Below are 18,625 nucleotides of genomic sequence, written 5' to 3'. Positions count from 1 at the left end.
TTACATATACTCTTGTTAGCTTTATGAGGCTACATCAACACGCTCCTATGAGTGCAGCATATGCAGCTTTATGAGGCTACATCAACATCCTATGAGTGCAGCTATAATATTAGCTTTATGAGGCTACATCAACATGCAGGCTCCTATGAGTGCAGCTATTTAAAGGCCTTAACCACAGTTGTTATGTTAGCTACTGAGCTGCTGGTTAAAGGCCTTAACTACAGTGTTGTTATGTTAGCTACTGAGCTGCTGGTTAAAGGCCTTAACTACAGTGTTGTTATGTTAGCTACTGAGCTGCTGCAGGCCTTAACCACAGTATTATGTTAGCTATGAGCTGCTAACTATAGAGGCCATAACCACAGTATTACATATACTCTTGTTAGCTTTATGAGGCTACATCAACACGCTCCTATGAGTGCAGCATATGCAGCTTTATGAGGCTACATCAACATCCTATGAGTGCAGCTATAATATTAGCTTTATGAGGCTACATCAACATGCAGGCTCCTATGAGTGCAGCTATTTAAAGGCCTTAACCACAGTTGTTATGTTAGCTACTGAGCTGCTGGTTAAAGGCCTTAACTACAGTGTTGTTATGTTAGCTACTGAGCTGCTGGTTAAAGGCCTTAACTACAGTGTTGTTATGTTAGCTACTGAGCTGCTGCAGGCCTTAACCACAGTATTATGTTAGCTATGAGCTGCTAACTATAGAGGCCATAACCACAGTATTACATATACTCTTGTTAGCTTTATGAGGCTACATCAACACGCTCCTATGAGTGCAGCATATGCAGCTTTATGAGGCTACATCAACATCCTATGAGTGCAGCTATAATATTAGCTTTATGAGGCTACATCAACATGCAGGCTCCTATGAGTGCAGCTAATGTTAGCTTTATGAGGCTCTGCCCCCCCCCCCTCCACTCCTATAACACCCACCTCGCTCTGCCCCCCCCCCCCTCCACTCCTCTAACATTTTATTTATTAATTTTATTATTATTATTTTATTTGTTGCCATTAAAATAATAGGCAAGCATAGGGCTAAAACATTTTCATAAACAATAATATAATCTTTTGTTATTTGGTTATAATAAGGGCTTTTCTATGCATTTGTCTGATTGATTGATTGATTGATTGATTGAAAGCTTTATTTACAGACTGCAGAGTGGGTACAGTACAGCTGTATTCACTTGTTGCGGTGGTCTCAACGGAACAATTTTGATTGACAGTCGATTCTGCCAATCACACCGCTGTTGTGTGTGGGGGCGGCGTCGCTTGACTGAAACTTCGGCTCTGCCCCGGCAACCATTGCCGGGCCAGAGCCGGTTTATCTTTGGCGAGCCCGAGTCGGCTCTGCCCCGGCAACCATTGCCGTGCCAGAGCCGGTTTATCTTTGGCGAGCCCGAGTCGGCTCTGGCACGGCAAGCCGAGCCGGGCCAGAGCCGGTTTATCTTTGGCGAGCCTGAGTCGGCTCTGCCCCGGCAAGCAGAGCCGGGCCAGAGCCGGTTTATCTTTGGCGAGCCCGAGTCGGCTCTGCCCCGGCAACCATTGCCGGGCCAGAGCCGGTTTATCTTTGGCGAGCCCGAGTCGGCTCGGGCACGGCAACCATTGCCGGGCCAGAGCCGGTTTAGCTTTGGCGAGCCCGAGTCGGCTCTGCCCCGGCAACCAGAGCCGGGCCAGAGCCGGTTTATCTTTGGCGAGCCCGAGTCGGCTCTGCCCCGGCAACCATTACCGAGCCAGATCCGGCTCATCGTTGGCGTGCCGTGCCGGACATATGCTGAGTGTGCCGACCGGTAGCCGGAATTGGGCCGAGTATGCTGGCCACCTGGGTTGTGCCTATAATTTACTCTTTCGCTCTGACCGATATAATTAGAAGCAGCAGATGAAGAAATGCAATGCACATGATCAGTTACAGTGTACAAGTACATTTTTAATTGTCCTTTCTAGAAAGTTAAACACATTCACAACCAGCTGCTATTGGCGGTTACCAAGTGCAAGTTACCAGGTGCACCAACTGTACAGTACGCCGACAACCAGTCGATTATTAGCTGATTGATACCAATGCGTAACCTGATGAAAACAAAATTACAAACATCACAAAACAAACTGGTGAGACTACTGCTTGACCTTACTCCTAGAACCCACCTCACCCACTTTGACAACCTAGGATGGCTTAGAGTAGACGACAGAGTACAGCAACTTGCAATGGGCCTGGTCTACAAGATACACTACACGACTAAGGTACCCATGTACATGTCAAAATACTTCCCAAAGGTCAGTGAATACCACGATCACAACACCAGAGGGAGCTCCACAAATCATGTTAAACCCAGATTCGGCTCAAACAAGGGACTAAACGCGTTTTCGCAATTATGCCACATCAATGTGGAACGCCCTACCCACAGCTGTAAAGGAATGTGAATCACTACCCACTTTCAAAACCACTCTCAAAGAGCACCTACTGGGGACTGCAATTCGAAACTGGCCCCTGTAAATGTCCTAACCCAACCCCCTCCAATGTACAGTAACCCAACTAACCCAATAATACACAAGACCCTCTTCTTGGGACCAAGTAAGGTTTCGTCGATAATCCAATGTACAAACGAGAAGACATGCAGGGTCGGGACGGTCCAAGACGACACCGGGACCCCCCGGAACACAGCAGAAGCCACAGCGAGCCCCCCACGCAAGGAACCCCAAAACCAGTCAGCGAACCGAGGGAGCCCAACGCTGAGGACCAACCAAAAATCCACCAAAGCTACCCAACTCCGGGGAAGGCCTAGGAAAGGTCCAGTCGAAGCCACAGGCGCCATAGGCTCCAACCAAACCCCCCCCCCCCCCCCCCCAGACCTCCCCCAGAGTCGAACACCAGCCCCCCGCATGCGCCCCGAAGGACCCCGGCCAGGCCCCATCACTAAACTCCCCCAACCCACCGACACCACAGGGACCCCCCGCACAAAGAACCCACCATAACCCCCACAGTACCCCAAAGTGCTCCAAAGGTCCCAGAGCCATGATCCCAGACCAACCACAACGCCACACGCCCCCCCCCATCCAACAACCACCATGTCTGTCCTCCCGAACATCCAGAATCACCCCCCCCCCCCCGGCCTCGGCACGGCTACAGGCCATAGGGCACACGACCCGCCACCCCCCATAGAATCCGAAAGCAAAAACATAGAATCCACCGATCCCCCCCGGGCCCCGCACTGACAAGGCCACCAGGACCGGAGGCAACAAAGCAGCCCACAGAAACGACACCCCCACCCCCACACACAAACAATCCAAGTTCATTTGGAGCGCTCCGTTTGGTAGCCTTTTTACACTGCAAACAGCCGAACAAAAAAATCATATATGAGCAATAAATGAGAAGTGCGCATACAGCACTAGTGACTACTAAAGCATGCAATATATTTTGGTTCGGCTGTTTCCAGCAATGTTTTTTTTTTTTTTTTTGTATAGCCGGTAAGTACAGTATAAAGGAAGTTTGGTTTATCTAGACAGGTAGTGGTACTGTAGTGGTTCCCTCATGTTCACTGTCTGAGGTCTCTGGCTCATCTCCAGATAGCTGTTACAAAAATCCAATGTACTTGACAATAAGCCTACTCATGTATCTAGTTTCCAATGAACATTGCACGGTCATATACATTTGAGCTATACTATTCAATAAACAATATATTATCAAAGATGAAGTGATTGTGAACTAAAAGATTTTGGCAAAACTCTGAGAATGTTATGCTTATACAATAGACCCGTTACTGATATATTGTGCCTATAATTTACTCTTTCGCTCTAACCGATATAATTAGAAGCAGCAGATGAAGAAATGCAATGCACATGATCAGTTACAGTGTACAAGTACATTTTTAATTGTCCTTTCTAGAAAGTTAAACACATTCACAACCAGCTGCTACCAGCGGTTACCAAGTGCAAGTTACCAGGTGCACCAACTGTACAGTACGCCGACAACCAGTCGATTATTAGCTGATTGATACCAATGCGTAACCTGATGAAAACAAAATTACAAACATCACAAAACAAACTGGTGAGACTACTGCTTGACCTTAATCCTAGAACCCATCTCACCCACTTTGACAACCTAGGATGGCTTAGAGTAGACGACAGAGTACAGCAACTTGCAATGGGCCTGGTCTACAAGATACACACCACTAAGTTACCCATGTACATGTCAAAATACTTCCCAAAGGTCAGTGAATACCACGACCACAACACCAGAGGGAGCTCCACAAATCATGTTAAACCCAGATTTGGCTCAAACAAGGGACTAAACACGTTTTCGCAATTATGCCACATCAATGTGGAACGCCCTACCCAAAGCTGTAAAGGAATGTGAATCACTACCCACTTTCAAAACCACTCTCAAAGATCACCTACGGGAGACTGCAATTCGAAACTGGCCCCTGTAAATGTCCAAACCCAACCCCCTCCAATGTAGCCTACAGTAACCCAACTAACCCAATAATACACGAGACCCTCTTCTTGGGACCAAGTAAGGTTTCGTCGATAATCCAATGTACAAACGAGAAGACATGCAGGGTCGGGACGGTCCGAGACGACACCGGGACCCCCGGGACCCCCCGGAACACAGCAGAAGCCACAGCGAGCCCCCCACGCAAGGAACCCCAAAACCAGTCAGCGAACCGAGGGAGCCCAATGCTGAAGACCAACCAAAAATCCACCAAAGCTACCCAACTCCGGGGAAGGCCTAGGAAAGGTCCAGTCGAAGCCACAGGCGCCATAGGCTCCAACCAACCCCCCCCCCCCCCCCCCGCCCCCCCAGACCTCCCCCAGAGTCGAACACCAGCCCCCCGCATGCGCCCCGAAGGACCCCGGCCAGGCCCCATCACTAAACTCCCCCAACCCACCGACATCACAGGGATCCCCCCGCACAAAGAACCCACCATAACCCCCACAGTACCCCAAAGTGCTCCAAAGGTCCCAGAGCCATGATCCCAGACCAACCACAACGCCACACGCCCCCCCCATCCAACCACCACCATGTCCGTCCTCCCGAACATCCAGAATCACCCCCCCCCCCCCGGCCTCGGCACGGCTACAGGCCATGGGGCACACCACCCGCCACCCCCTCATAGAATCCGAAAGCAAAAACATAGAATCCACCGATCCCCCCCGGGCCCCGCACGGACAAGGCCACCAGGACCGGAGGCAACAAAGCAGCCCACAGAAACGACACCCCCACCCCCACACACAAACAATCCAAGTTCATTTGGAGCGCTCCGTTTGGTTTTGATTGATTGATTGAAAACTTTATTAACAGATTGCAGAATGGGTACAGTACAGTACTTAAGCATTACATCACACGCAGGAGTGGTTTGTGACCAATAAACCATGCCTAGGGGTGGTTGTTAGGCCCGAGGCGCAGCCGAGGGTCGTTAGACCCCCCTAGGCATGGTTTATTGGTCACAAATCACGACTGCACGTGGTGTAAAGCTTTTATACAACTGCCAGATTCATCCAACCTTATTTCTATACAATAAACACACATTAATCGAAGATTTATTGAAAAAACCATCCGCCAGAAAAAGTAGTTCCCACAACTCCATGTGGAAGCAGCTTGAAGTGCATCCAACCAAACTAACACATCCAACTGTGTATTATTGGAATGATTGAGAGAAGTTGCCTCATGTGGAAGCAGCTTGAAGTGCATCCAACCAACTAACACATCCAACTGTGTATTATTGGAATAATTGATTGAAAATTTATTAAAACGTTTTCTTTGCCCTATAGGAAAAAAACGTTTTCTTCGCCCTATTTTTTTATTTATTTCTTTTAGCCTAAACTTAACCAGTTGGAAACCAGGGGTACAGTAATAAAATTAGCAATCAACTAATCAATCAATTCAATAGACCATGCTCACTTAAAACAGCGCTGCTTCTCTCTCAGTCTGACTCCCCCGCTGTTGCAGACAGGAGTGTGTGTGTGTGTGTGTGCGTGTGTGTGTGTGTGTGTGTGTGTGTGTGTGTGTGTGTGTGTGTCACAGTGTGTGTGTGCGTGTGTGTGTGTATGTGTGTGTGTGTGTGTGTGTGTATGTGTGTGTTTGTGGGTACGCCAGCGTCGGACAGTGTGAGAGAGAACGCTGCAGTCGGAAAGTAGGAAGGAAGAAATTTAAATCAATCAATTAATCTATCAATCAATCCGCGATTTTTCTTTTGTTCTAGATTGAGTCAAGACCCATCAATTACATCATCCAACATTGTTTAAAATACTAACACATTCCCCTTGACAGAATCGCTTCATATTTAGTCGTTATGGTGCTTTCAACATAACCATTTGTTGTTCGCGATCCTGTTTTCTCCCGGAGTGAGCCGGGGAGGGTTATGTGATTTGGTTGTGGGCGGGTCCTGAGCCCAGGACCGTGGATTGTTGTCAATAAAGACGTGTGAATGGCCAATCAGAATCGAGAAATTTGCATGCCGTTGTATAAAGCTCAATACATACAATTGTTAAGGGGATGCAGACCAGAGAAAGACTTTCGTCTGGTAGCCTTTTTACACTGGAAACAGCAGAACAAAAAAATCATATATGAGCAATACACGAAACTAGTGACTACTAAAGCATGCAATATATTTTGGTTCGGCTGTTTCCAGCATGTGAACATGGCCATGCGCTCCTGAACTGACCCGCATATACGTCGGAGGCCAGTTAAAAAAAAAACTGAAATAAGAATCAGAATTGAAAATATCAGATTCCATGTTATTTTGTGCTGTTGTTCACACCGTTATGAGAAGAAAAAACACCTGAGTTACATATGAGCCAAACAAATCTGATTTGACACAGAGAGAGAGAGAGAGAGAGAGAGAGAGAGAGAGAGAGAGAGAGAGAGAGAGAGAGAGAGAGAGAGAGAGAGAGAGAGAGAGAGAGAGAGAGAGAGAGAGAGAGAGAGAGAGAGAGAGAGAGAGAGAGAGAGAGAGAGAGAGAGAGAGAGAGAGAGAGAGAGAGAGAGAGAGAGAGAGAGAGAGTAGAGGGGGATGTCTCCATCCTACCCACTTCGTCTCTCCTGACTGCGGTCAACCGGAACTAATCGCGCACTCGAAAAGCAGGAGCGGCTGGTTTGACCATGCAGGCAAAAGTGAAAGACGGCTCACTTGACCGCAGTTCTTTCACCGCGGGGATCCGTTCAGGTACGTCATTCCTCTTGACCATGACCACTTCGTTTAGCGTTGTCTGTTATTATACCATGCAGTTTTGTGCAATAAATAGCCTACACAGATATGCACCCCTTTGTCAACTGTTTATTATGCACTATTATTAAACTACAGAAAAGAGCTAATTAGAATAATAAACAAAGCTATAGTTACCTTGAATCGACAAATCCTTTATTCATAAAGTCCTGCACATAAAAAAATGTGTAGATATGGTGTACATATAAACCTTGGAAATCATTTTTCGTGTAGAGAGTAAAAGTCTACCAGTTTGTATTCAAGGTCTCTTTCAACCTATAAGGAAAGTATAATTTAAGAGGGTTATGTATTCTTAAAACATGTAAAATATAAGAACTAATGTAAAAGCTATATAGATGTGTTTCAATTTTGGGAGTTCAATTATGGAATAGCCTTAGTGACGGGTAGAAGTTGTGTATAGGGGAGATTTAAAAAAGCCTTAAAGGATCAAATAATTCAGGAGTACAGTTTTGAGTAAAACATCAAACATTTGTTTTTTTCTTTAATTATTTTTTTATCTTGCAGCCTATTTTAAGTTTTTCTTTCTTATATTAAAATATATTTCGTTTTTAAGAATTTGTAAAGGATAGGCAACCTATTCCTTTTTTTCGGTTGTTGATTTTGGATTTTGTGTGTGAGCTTGCCTTGAATACTGCATGTACATTTGTGATTTTTTTTCTTTTGCAAGTCCACACAGGTGTGTTTGATTTGTCTGTAAACAAGACCGAAAAATAAACTTCATTCATTCATTCACATTTTATATTCATATTCAAAATGTGTATTACCTATATTTATTGTCTTTCTATTACCATGCCCATATATGTACGTCCACTCCCCCGTGCTGCTATGACACCTGCATTTCCACAAGGGGATCAATAAAGCAATATTTTTATCTTATCTTATCCTACATGCATGTGAGCCCAGGAAGACTATATCATTACCCTTATGCAAAAGTGTTATGGTAGTTTTATTGTATAAATGATTTCACATACTGCCATGGTCAAAGTTATGTATCGCAATGCAGTGGCGATTCTAGGAATTTTCAAACAAGGGGGCACAAGGGGGGCAAGAGCTAGTATGGAGGGGCACAAAAAAAATACGGAAGTAATGTGATACATGCAATGTTTTTTTATTTTTTTTATATAGCCGGTAAGTATAAAGGAAGTTTGGTTTATCTAGACAGGTAGTGGTAGTGGTTCCCTCATGTTCACTGTCTGAGGTCTCTGGCTCATCTCCAGAGGTAGCTGTTACAAAAATCCAATGTACTTGACAACAAGCCTACTCATGTATCTAGTTTCCAATGAACATTGCACGGTCATATACATTTGAGCTATACTCAATAAACAATATATTATCAAAGATGAAGTGATTGTGAACTAAAAGATTTTGGCAAACAAATGTTAAAGCTACTCTGAGAATGTTATGCTTAGAACAATAGACCCGTTACTGATATATATTGTGCCTATAATTTACTCTTTCGCTCTGACCTGGTGAACAATCATGGGCATGGCTGCTCTCAGTGGTCTGGCCTTGATTGACCTCAGCCGTGCTCTCAGACGTGGACTGGCTTTCGCATGGCATCTTTGTATTTTATTTTTTTATTATTTTTTAAACAAACATATAAACAAACATGACAACACACAATAAGATATACAAGCATTAATTAACAGTGCATATCCAATGAAATCGGCATTTAGTTAAATGTCTTATACAGGATATACCACTAATAACACATACATTTAGTCATGTTGTTCATGTTCATCAAAGTGTTGAGTGCTACAGTGTAGGTTAGTATATTAGGACATAAGTGCATGATGACAGTAAGGTTAGTTAGGGTTATATTTTTTTATATAAAAAATAATAATAATAATTAAAACTGGGGTGGCACCTCAGGGGCACCTGAGATTTCAGCAGGGGCACGTACCCCTGGTGCCCCAGTGGTAAAATCGCCCCTGGGCGTCGCCATGGTACCACCTCCACTTAAATAGCCTAATACCGTGGTATAATCCAATTTAAACCACCATGACAGTGGTAATATCATGGTATTTATAATTGTCCATCAAAATTATGGAAATACCATGATACTAAATTGTCAGCTAATGGGAATCCTAATAAAACAACAAAACATTATTATAGGAACACGCCAACTTTTTGGGGAAATGAGCTTATTTGCCATCTACCCTGGAGTTAGAGAAGCAGATACATACCCTTTCTTCTCTGTGCATGCATTAGGCTTAGGGAACAGCTGCACCGTTAGCCTAGCTTAGCATCATTCACTGGAAGTACAGTAGGTGTGTTAGCAGGGAACAAACTTAACTTTTTGACTTACCAGCCATTTGGCTGGTAGATTTTTAAAAGTACCAGCCGGGCAGATTTTTTACTAGCCAAAAATTATAAATAGCTTTTTAGTATATCGCCATGTGTTATTATTACATATAATACTCTCATATGCTATTTTCAATTAATATCATAAACAACATAAGGAATATTAGCATAATTATGAGTGGACTGAAGGAATGAGTCAGCGTTAATAGTTTTAAATGCAAATAATTTATTGAAACATAGAAGTGGGGTCGGGACACACACACACACACTGTGTTTCAACTCACCACCCCCGCATCATATTGTAGTCCATCTTCAAACTTCCACTCCTCCCAATTTTTTTTATATTTGAATATCAACATTATCTGTCTGTCCATCCTCAGTAATCCTCAGTTTACTATAATATACTCCTTTCCTGAGTCCTGACTAGTGATCCGTCGTCTTTCCAAACGCACGCACACACACAGGGAAGGGGAGAGTGCCCCCCCCCCCCCCATTTCCCTTTCCTCAGTGCTGTTTATGGCTCTGTCTCGTCTGATCATCAGGATTAGCTTGTTAGCTTACGCTAACGGTGTAGTGATTGGTACATAAACGTTAATTTCGGGCGATGTGGGCATAAAGGAATGGCGACGGTGCAAAGCATGTAGCTGCATTGGACTCGTTGTGAGAAGAAAAAAAACATCACGGACTTATTTCGCATCTGTAGGCGCACTGCTGTGTTAACGCTGATCTGTTTAACGCTGCTGCTCTGTTTTCAAGAAACAACACGGAGTGGGCGGATATCATATGACTCGCGGAGTTGCTAAGGGTTTTTCAAAATAAGAGTATCATATGAACCTGAACGTTGCTAGCTGCCGGAGCCCAGATATTATGACTGGAGCTGCGCTTGGGGCGGCAATGAGACCTGCACAGGATTTTCAAAATAAGAGTATCGATATGAACTACACGCCTGCTGGCGGGCAGACTATTATCTTTAGACGCCAGACGGTAAATCTACACGCATTTGGCGATGGGCGCCTAGTTATTTTGTTCCCTGTGTGTTAGTGTAGCCTAGTTCCCAACAGTCACTCCAAATACACTCCAAATACAACTCCAAAACATTCCTGTAAACATGTTGTGACCTGTGTATTTTACCACGTGGAGAAAAAAATTTACATTTTCGTTTTCTAAGCAGATATATACTTGTAACAATTTTTTGCCGAACTACTACTGCCTGGGCGCAGTAATTTCATCACCTCAAAAACCCTGTTGATATTTGAAAAACTGGGCTTTTGAGGTGATGAATGAATGAAGAACGGAAGAACGGTGCGACTGTTCCCTAAGCCTAATGCATACACAGAGAAGAAAAGGGTATGTATGCAGATCTCCAAAAATAAATATTGTGTAGGCCTAATCTCTGTTTTAGGCCTAAAATGCTGTCTTAATCTGTGTTCTATATCAGTGTGATTGTACTGCTGTTTTAATCTCTGTTATATATCAGTGTGATTGTACTGTTGTTTTGACTGAAACACATGCATACTGTATTATACCTAAATGTGTAAGCAGTATTTTTTTGGTTAAAATATGTGTTAAGTCGCTCTACAGTACATTCCGTCAGTAACATGGGTTTCCCAGTCCCTCCACTCTGCAGTACAATTCATTTCCTGGTATCCTTTCCTACTTTATCCAATCAGGAGAGAGAACCCTAGATATTTGTACTTATTTCAAGAAATCTTGCCAAGTCAAATTAGCTTACTGCACTGGTAGATTGTTTGACTTTTTTCAAGGACACATTTGCCCATTGAAACCCGTGAAACACATTTGTGTGTATATGTAGGCTATATAATGCATTATTAGAAGGCGTTTTAGGTCTAAATGGGTTAAAAAACTAGTTTGTATTTCTTATTTCTGTCAGACCATTCTTGCAGTGTGGAGTTGTTTCTCTTGATTGGATAAAGGGGGAACGGGATACCAGGAAATGTATTTGTGTTTACTGCAGAGTGGAGGGACCGGCCTGCAGTCTGAATCTAGCCTAAAACGTGCCCTGGATATATATATATGTTCTCTCTTTATGCCCCCCCCCCCCCCGGGGCTCCGTCCTACTGTACATGTCTCACAACTAAGTCATGCCATGTCCGTCTCTCCCGGGGGGAGCCTGTTGTAACTTTTCAACAGGTAACGAGTGGAATTATTATCTCTAATGAATTGGTCGTTCGACCAGATTATCTGAGGTTAAATATATGCGACCACAGACAACTTGTAAGTCGCTTTGGATAAAAGCATCACAGCGACATATGCAAATAGTTTGCGACATAGGCCTGGAGGCAAGCTCAATTCTGCAAGAGGAACGGCTCAGGCTGTTATGCAACTTGGGAAATTGCTAAATATTGCTTTGCTTCACAGAGGAAATCAAATAAAATTAAAAAAGAACAAGGAACATGTTCGTATTTCAGGAAACAGCAACAAATAAGTTGCAGTCTCGCTAATAAAAGGACTTTAAAACCTGCATCATCGGCACATCCTTTACAGTCATTCAGCTGACACGTTTTTATCCAAAGCAACTTCTGCAAAGTTCTGCGAAACAGGTCAGCAGGAAGGGTACAACTCTGGCAGCTAAGTAACAATGTTCGTCAAACAGTGTTGAAACTTGAGTGCTGCAGTGTTGAGTGCATAGTAGTAAAGACATAATTAGCATAGTAGGTAGTAATATAGGCAAGGAAGATTTTTTTGTGGCAAAGTGCATGATAGAAGACAGTACGAAGGTTAGTAGTTTTGTCTTTTCCCCCCTTCATTTCAGATATTGATTGAAGAAGTGTGTTTTTAGTCGACGGTGGAAAATTGGTCTGGTTTCGGCTGTCCTGACTGTGGTGGGAATTTCGTTGCACCATTGTGGAGCAAGGACCAAGAATAGCCAGCTTCTCACAAGTTTCTTGGTCTGAAGGAATAGGCTAATGCTTATACACTATTAGGCGATGGGCAGGCACTGGTAAAGGTGGACTATTTACTGAGGAGTTTGGGCGAAACTGGGAACTTTGAACCTTTGGGAGACAAAAAGTGTAGCCTACTTTGACTATTTAACTGTGGGTGACCCTCTGATGGCTGTCAGAATGTAGAGCTATTTTAACATGTAGACCACTTGTTTTAAAGGAAAACTCCAACATTTTGGGAAATTAGCTTATTTGGCATCTACCCTGGAGTTAGACAAGGAGATACATACCCTTTTTCTTCTCTGTGCATGCAGTAGGAGTAGGAAGACACGCACCGTTAGCCTAGCTTAGCGTCAGTCACTGGAAGTAGGTTCCTCCATTAGCCTAGTTCCCAACGTCTTCCTACTCCTACTGCATGCACAGAGAAGAAAAAGGTATGCATCTTCTTGTCTAACTCCAGGGTTCCCAAAATGTTGGAGTGTTAAGATACATACGTTTTTCTTCTCTGTGCATGCAGTAGGAGTAGGAAGACGTGCACCGTTAGCCTAGCTTAGCGTCAGTCACTCAAGTTTCAAGTTTCAAGTTTCTTTAATAGTTGTCATACAGAAGTACAGAATACTTTTATACAAAATGCTTCTTACTGTTACGCTCCAGAGACTGTGCAAGACAAGATAAGTATGAAAGTAGGTTCCTCCATTAGCCTAGTTCCCAACGTCTTCCTACTCCTACTGCATGCACAGAGAAGAAAGAGGTATGCATCTTCTTGTCTAACTCCAGGGTAGATGGCAAATAAGCTAATTTCCCAAAATGTTGGAGTTTTCCTTTAACAAAAAAATAAATGCCACTTACAGCACCTTTCAATTCCATTCAACGTTCATCCACAAATACCGCATCTGGGCTTTAATGCCAATGGTCCATTATTCATACAGCTCTATATTGAGTAAGCTCAGTCACATCAGTCATACATGGATGTGTACTTAAGCCATTGAGGAAGTGGACTATGAACCCCACAGTGTAAACAGGCTGTGCCTCCCTTCACTAGACTAGAGAGAGTTCTCGATTTCACCAAAGGCTGAGGGATCCTTCCATGTGTGATGTTATTAATGTCACACATGGAATTAATGTTATTAATTAATGCTGTGCAGGCTACCATATGCACCACACACGTTTAACATTTCCATGGTCATTTAATATAAAATTGGTAATTAGTTGAATTTCCTCTCTCCTCTAAGGTGATAATGTGGGAGTTGGCTCTTCAGACGTTCATCCTTGGAGTGTATCTGCAGGTATGGTTGATATCTTTGGTTTATAATCAGGGTGCGATCCACGGGGGGAGCTCGGTCCACTATAGCTCCCCTAGATCAGACATCAGCTCCCCTGGGGGTCTCTAAAGCTCCCCTGGGGGTCTCTAAATTACTGAAAATAAATGCTACTTTTGCCATGCATTTATAATTTTTCTGTAATTTTCTGTATCATCACCGTGTATAATAATAAACGTATGCTATTTTGGATGTATGATTAATGATTTGCGCACTAATTCACACGTAATATGGCAACATGCATGCTATTCTTGCAATTACCATTCGGAGCGCGGCGGCGCTGCAGCCTGCACGCACGCACGGTACAAATCAAACTTGACCCACTTTGTAACCTGTGGGTGATCGTTTTGACAGCCAGTAAATAAGGTCACTCAGGAATGCATAATGTCTAAACGAAAACAAGTAAGCCTAACCAATTTTGGTTTCACGAAGACAGTGAAGCTGACAGAGCAGCAGGAGGCGGGATCATACAGGCGACGCCGTTACAATTACACCTGCTTGGTGCTGCTCCGGTGGGGACTATTATTAGTATTACAACGTCCAGACGGCCGGACCTCAACAAGTGAGTTGTCTAATATTATGTGTTCTGTAGTTACTGAAACTGATTGAATATGACAGGATTCAAGAGGTTTATTTGTCACATACATACATACACAAGCCTAACCCTAACCCTAACCCAACCCCCCCCCCCCCCCCCCCCCCCCGCAAAAAAAAATTAACTGGCTCACCCAAAGACCATGCTATGGTTCGCACACTGTTTGTAATATATCTACAGGTATGAGGTGGTATCTTTATATATTTGCAGGTATGAGGTGGTATCTTTGGTTTATATATACAAGTATGAGGTGGTATCTTTATATATCCACAGGTATGAGGTGGTATCTTTATATATCCACAGGTATGAGGTGGCATCTTTATATATCCACAGGTATGATGTGGTATCTTTATATATCTACAGGTATGAGGTGGTATCTTTATATATCCACAGGTATGAGGTGGTATCTTTATATATCTACAGGTATGAGGTGGTATCTTTATATATCTACAGGTATGAGGTGGTATCTTTATATATTAGCAGGTATGAGGTGGTATCTTTATGTATCTTCAGGTATGTGGTGGTATCTTTATATATCTATAGGTATGCTTGGTATCTTTGTTTTATATACAGTATCTACAGGTGTGAGGTGGTCTTTGGTTTATATACAGTATCTACAGGTATGAGGTGGTATCTTTATTTGGAGGTATGCGGTGGTATCTTTGGTTTATATATCTACAGGTGTGAGGTGGTATCTTTGGTTTATATACAGTATCTTCAGGTATGCGTGGTATCTTTATGTATCTGGAGGTATGCATGGTATCTTTATGTATCTTCAGGTAACTATGCATGGTATCTTTATGTATCTTCAGGTATGCATGGTATCTTTATGCATTTGCAGGTATGGGTGGTTTATAACTATAAAAACTATTTTACTAGCTAAATAGTAAATACATATACATTATCCTAAAAATGATGGTTGTTTACATTACAAGTGGCTGGTGGAATGGTGATATATACAAACATACCTGACACAGCCAGCAGATGGCAGCATTTGATGGTATAAGGCAGGGGTCGGGAACCTATGGCTCGCGAGCCATATATGGCTCTTCTGGTGACAGCATATGGCTCCCAGAATTTTTTGACAAAAAAAAAAAAAAAAAAAAAAAAAATTTTTTCTTTTTTTTATACTTGTGATATTTCTTAATAATACTGTGTCATTTTAAAGTAAACATAAATTAGTTTTGAAGATACAGCTAATTAGTATCTGTAGCTGAAGATATAGCGAGCAGAGCTGGCGAGGGAACACAAGTGGACAGAAATAAAAAATCTTCAACCTGAAGACCAGCTGATTCTTAAAACTTGGAACGAGCTTCCTGTGACATACCACACAATGCAGCGTGAGTATTGCCGTATTGACCATGTTTGGCTCTACATATTGAGAGAAAATGGTGGTTTTTCAATGTATGTGATGTATAGATTGGGGAGAGATGACAGCTAAAATGGTAAAACAACGAAATGTGCATGGAAGCAGGAGACGGTGATAGAACGGTGGTGGAACCAGTGGTTTCACAGGCACAGGCCGCGTCAGCGAGGGTTTTGTTATGAATTCCTTAGAGGAACATCTGAGATTAGAGTGTACTGTCTCCCAGGACAGGAGGGAGAGAGGTTCATCTTAATGAAACGTGAGTTTATTAGTGTTAAAGGTTATTCAGTTGTCATGACAACACGTCGCATGACAACCAGAAGGCGGGGCCGTCGTTGCGACGACGAACATCTATAAGTCGGACGGTGTTTCCGGGTGTAAGGCAGACTAGAATCTGACCGAGAGCGAGTAGGACTGAGATCACACAGAGGACCTTCTCTCCTCTCATCACGAGAGAGGGGGGGGGGGGGGAGGAAGAATGCCACGACATCAGTAGCTTCGGCTACCACGAGGATGGTCTTAGGCTAACGAACAGGCCTGAACACTATTGGACTGAATCACAAAAGGACAATCTGAACACACCGAAAGATCATTAGAATAGACTCTTCAAGGACGATACAATTTGATAACATCTGATAACATCTGATTATGAGGTTTCTGTTTAGAGAAATAAAACAACGCTTTTCCTCACAAGGTATCTCACGTTGTCGAAGTGTCGAATTCTTACGGAAGTGGAGGAGTATTATGGTTTATGGATTGCACTAATGGGGGAAGATAAGGATCTTATCTACCAGTATCGGAGACGTCAGGACCATTAAAAGTACACAACGTAGAGGAATTGGATGGAGAGCCAAACAGACGAAGACGTGATACTGGCCAGTTTGATCAGAATCTTACAATATGCATGTGGGCAGTCATTCTCACATATGAGGAACATTAAGACCAACCTACGCTCACGTTTAACTGATGGAAGCCTCAACGCCTGCATGAAGCTCAACCTCACCACGTATGAACCAGATTACAAGGCCATCAGCAAAACCATGCAGCACCAGAAGTCGCATTAAAAGTAAGACATATTTAATTTATTATATGTTAAAAATACTATATGGCTCTCAATGAAATATATTTAGAAATATTTGGCTTTTATGGCTCTCCCAGTCAAAAAGGTTCCTGACCCCTGGTATAAGGGGTCAGTTGTTTTGGGGGGACAATATTATTTCATTTAATTTGGTATCTTTGGTTTATATACAGTATCTGCAACTATGCATGGTATCTTTATGTATCTTCAGGTATGGGTGGTATCTTTATGTAGCTGCAGGTGATTGATTGATTGATTGATTGATTGATTGATTGATTGATTGATTGATTGATTGATTGATTGATTGAAAATTGTATTAACAGATTGCAGAATGGGTACAATACAGTACAGCTCAATACACACAATTGTTAAGTGGATGCAGACCAGAGAAGAGATTAACCAGAGATTATGATGAATTGAAAATGGGGGACCCTGATGTAAACAAGAGGAAAGTCTTTATCTGGTCTGCATCCCCATAACAATTGTGTGTATTGAGCTGTACTGTATTGTACCCATTCTGCAATCTGTTAATAAAATGTTCAATCAATCAATCAATTAATCAATCAATCAATCAAGAAAGACTTTCATCTCCTTTACATCAGGGTCCCCCAGTTTCAATTCATCATAACACATATGACATACAGATAGACAGTACTGCTACATCTATACATTTATGACATAACAGATTTACAAATACAGTACTGTTTGTGATACAAAAAGAGTCTAACAAAGAGAGTATATACATTTGACGTAGAAACTGTACATTGGAGGAGCTTGGGTAGGTGCCGGTGGGGTGGGGGGGGGGGGGGAACTGGAGGTGGTTGGGTGGGTGGGGTGGGGGTTGGGTAGGTGGGGTGGGGGGGGGAACTGGAGGTGGTTGGGTGGGTGGGGTGGGGGTTGGGTAGGCGGGGTGGGGGAAACTGTACAACTGTACAAGCAAAACTGTACATTGGAATATCGACGATGTACGTATGTAGGTATGGTATCTTTATGTATCTGCATTCTGCAGGTATGGGTGGTATATTTATATCTGGTATCTTTATGCATCAGCAGGTATGGGTGGTTTATAACTATAAAAACTATTTTACTAGCTAAATACATATACATTATCCTAAAAATGATGGTTGTTTACATTACAAGTGGCTGGTGGAATAGTAAAATATTACAAACATACCAGACACTGCCAGCAGATGGCAGCATTTGATGGTATAAACAATAAGGGGTCAGTTGTTTTGGGGGGGACAATATTTATTTTTAATTTCAAACCTTTATTTCAACTCATAAGACACTGAGGTTACCCTAATTTACAGCAACGACAAGTTTACAAAACAAGACATAATTTATTAGCAATTTCATACATATAGGCACAATAAATAAGAATAAACAACAAATAATCTGCTAAAACAGTTACAAGTTGACACACAGTAGTCGCAGTTCATACTTTTAAATGCAGCAAAGGAAGAACAGAGTCCAGCGGTTTCAGAGTTGACGCCTATAAATCACATCACCATAGTCCAAAACTCATACGAAAACAGCTTCAACAATCCTCTTTCTACTAATCACATATTGAAACAGTACAGGCATACTGTAGCAATCTTGATTATCTTGATTATCTTGATTACCTTGACAGTAACTGGTTACTTGGTACAATGTTGGAGTGCTACTTTTCTTGTGTATGTGTTGTTTCCCATGAGGAGTATCTCAGTACCTCTGGATGAACGATGCTCTATTGTATCTTTTATATACTTTATACTTGTATTTCAATTTTAAACATATTTTATTCATTTGATTTCCCTTTCTTCTTACATTACATTTACATTTAATCATTTAGCTGATG

General features: G+C 42.6%; 1 protein-coding gene across 1 annotated transcript in view; it reads left to right on the top strand.

Moving 5' to 3' along the window:
• LOC311228398 (toll-like receptor 5) overlaps positions 1-18,625 on the top strand; it is a gene marked incomplete at both ends in the record, with an annotated part of 56,140 nt that overhangs the window by 29,910 nt on the left and 7,605 nt on the right. The window lies entirely within an intron of this gene.

This window comes from Notolepis coatsorum (genome assembly GCF_963971535.1).
Source record: "Notolepis coatsorum genome assembly, chromosome: 5".
Taxonomy (NCBI): domain Eukaryota; kingdom Metazoa; phylum Chordata; class Actinopteri; order Aulopiformes; family Paralepididae; genus Notolepis; species Notolepis coatsorum.
Note: the sequence above shows the minus strand (reverse complement) of the source record. Positions and strands in the feature narration are given on the sequence as shown.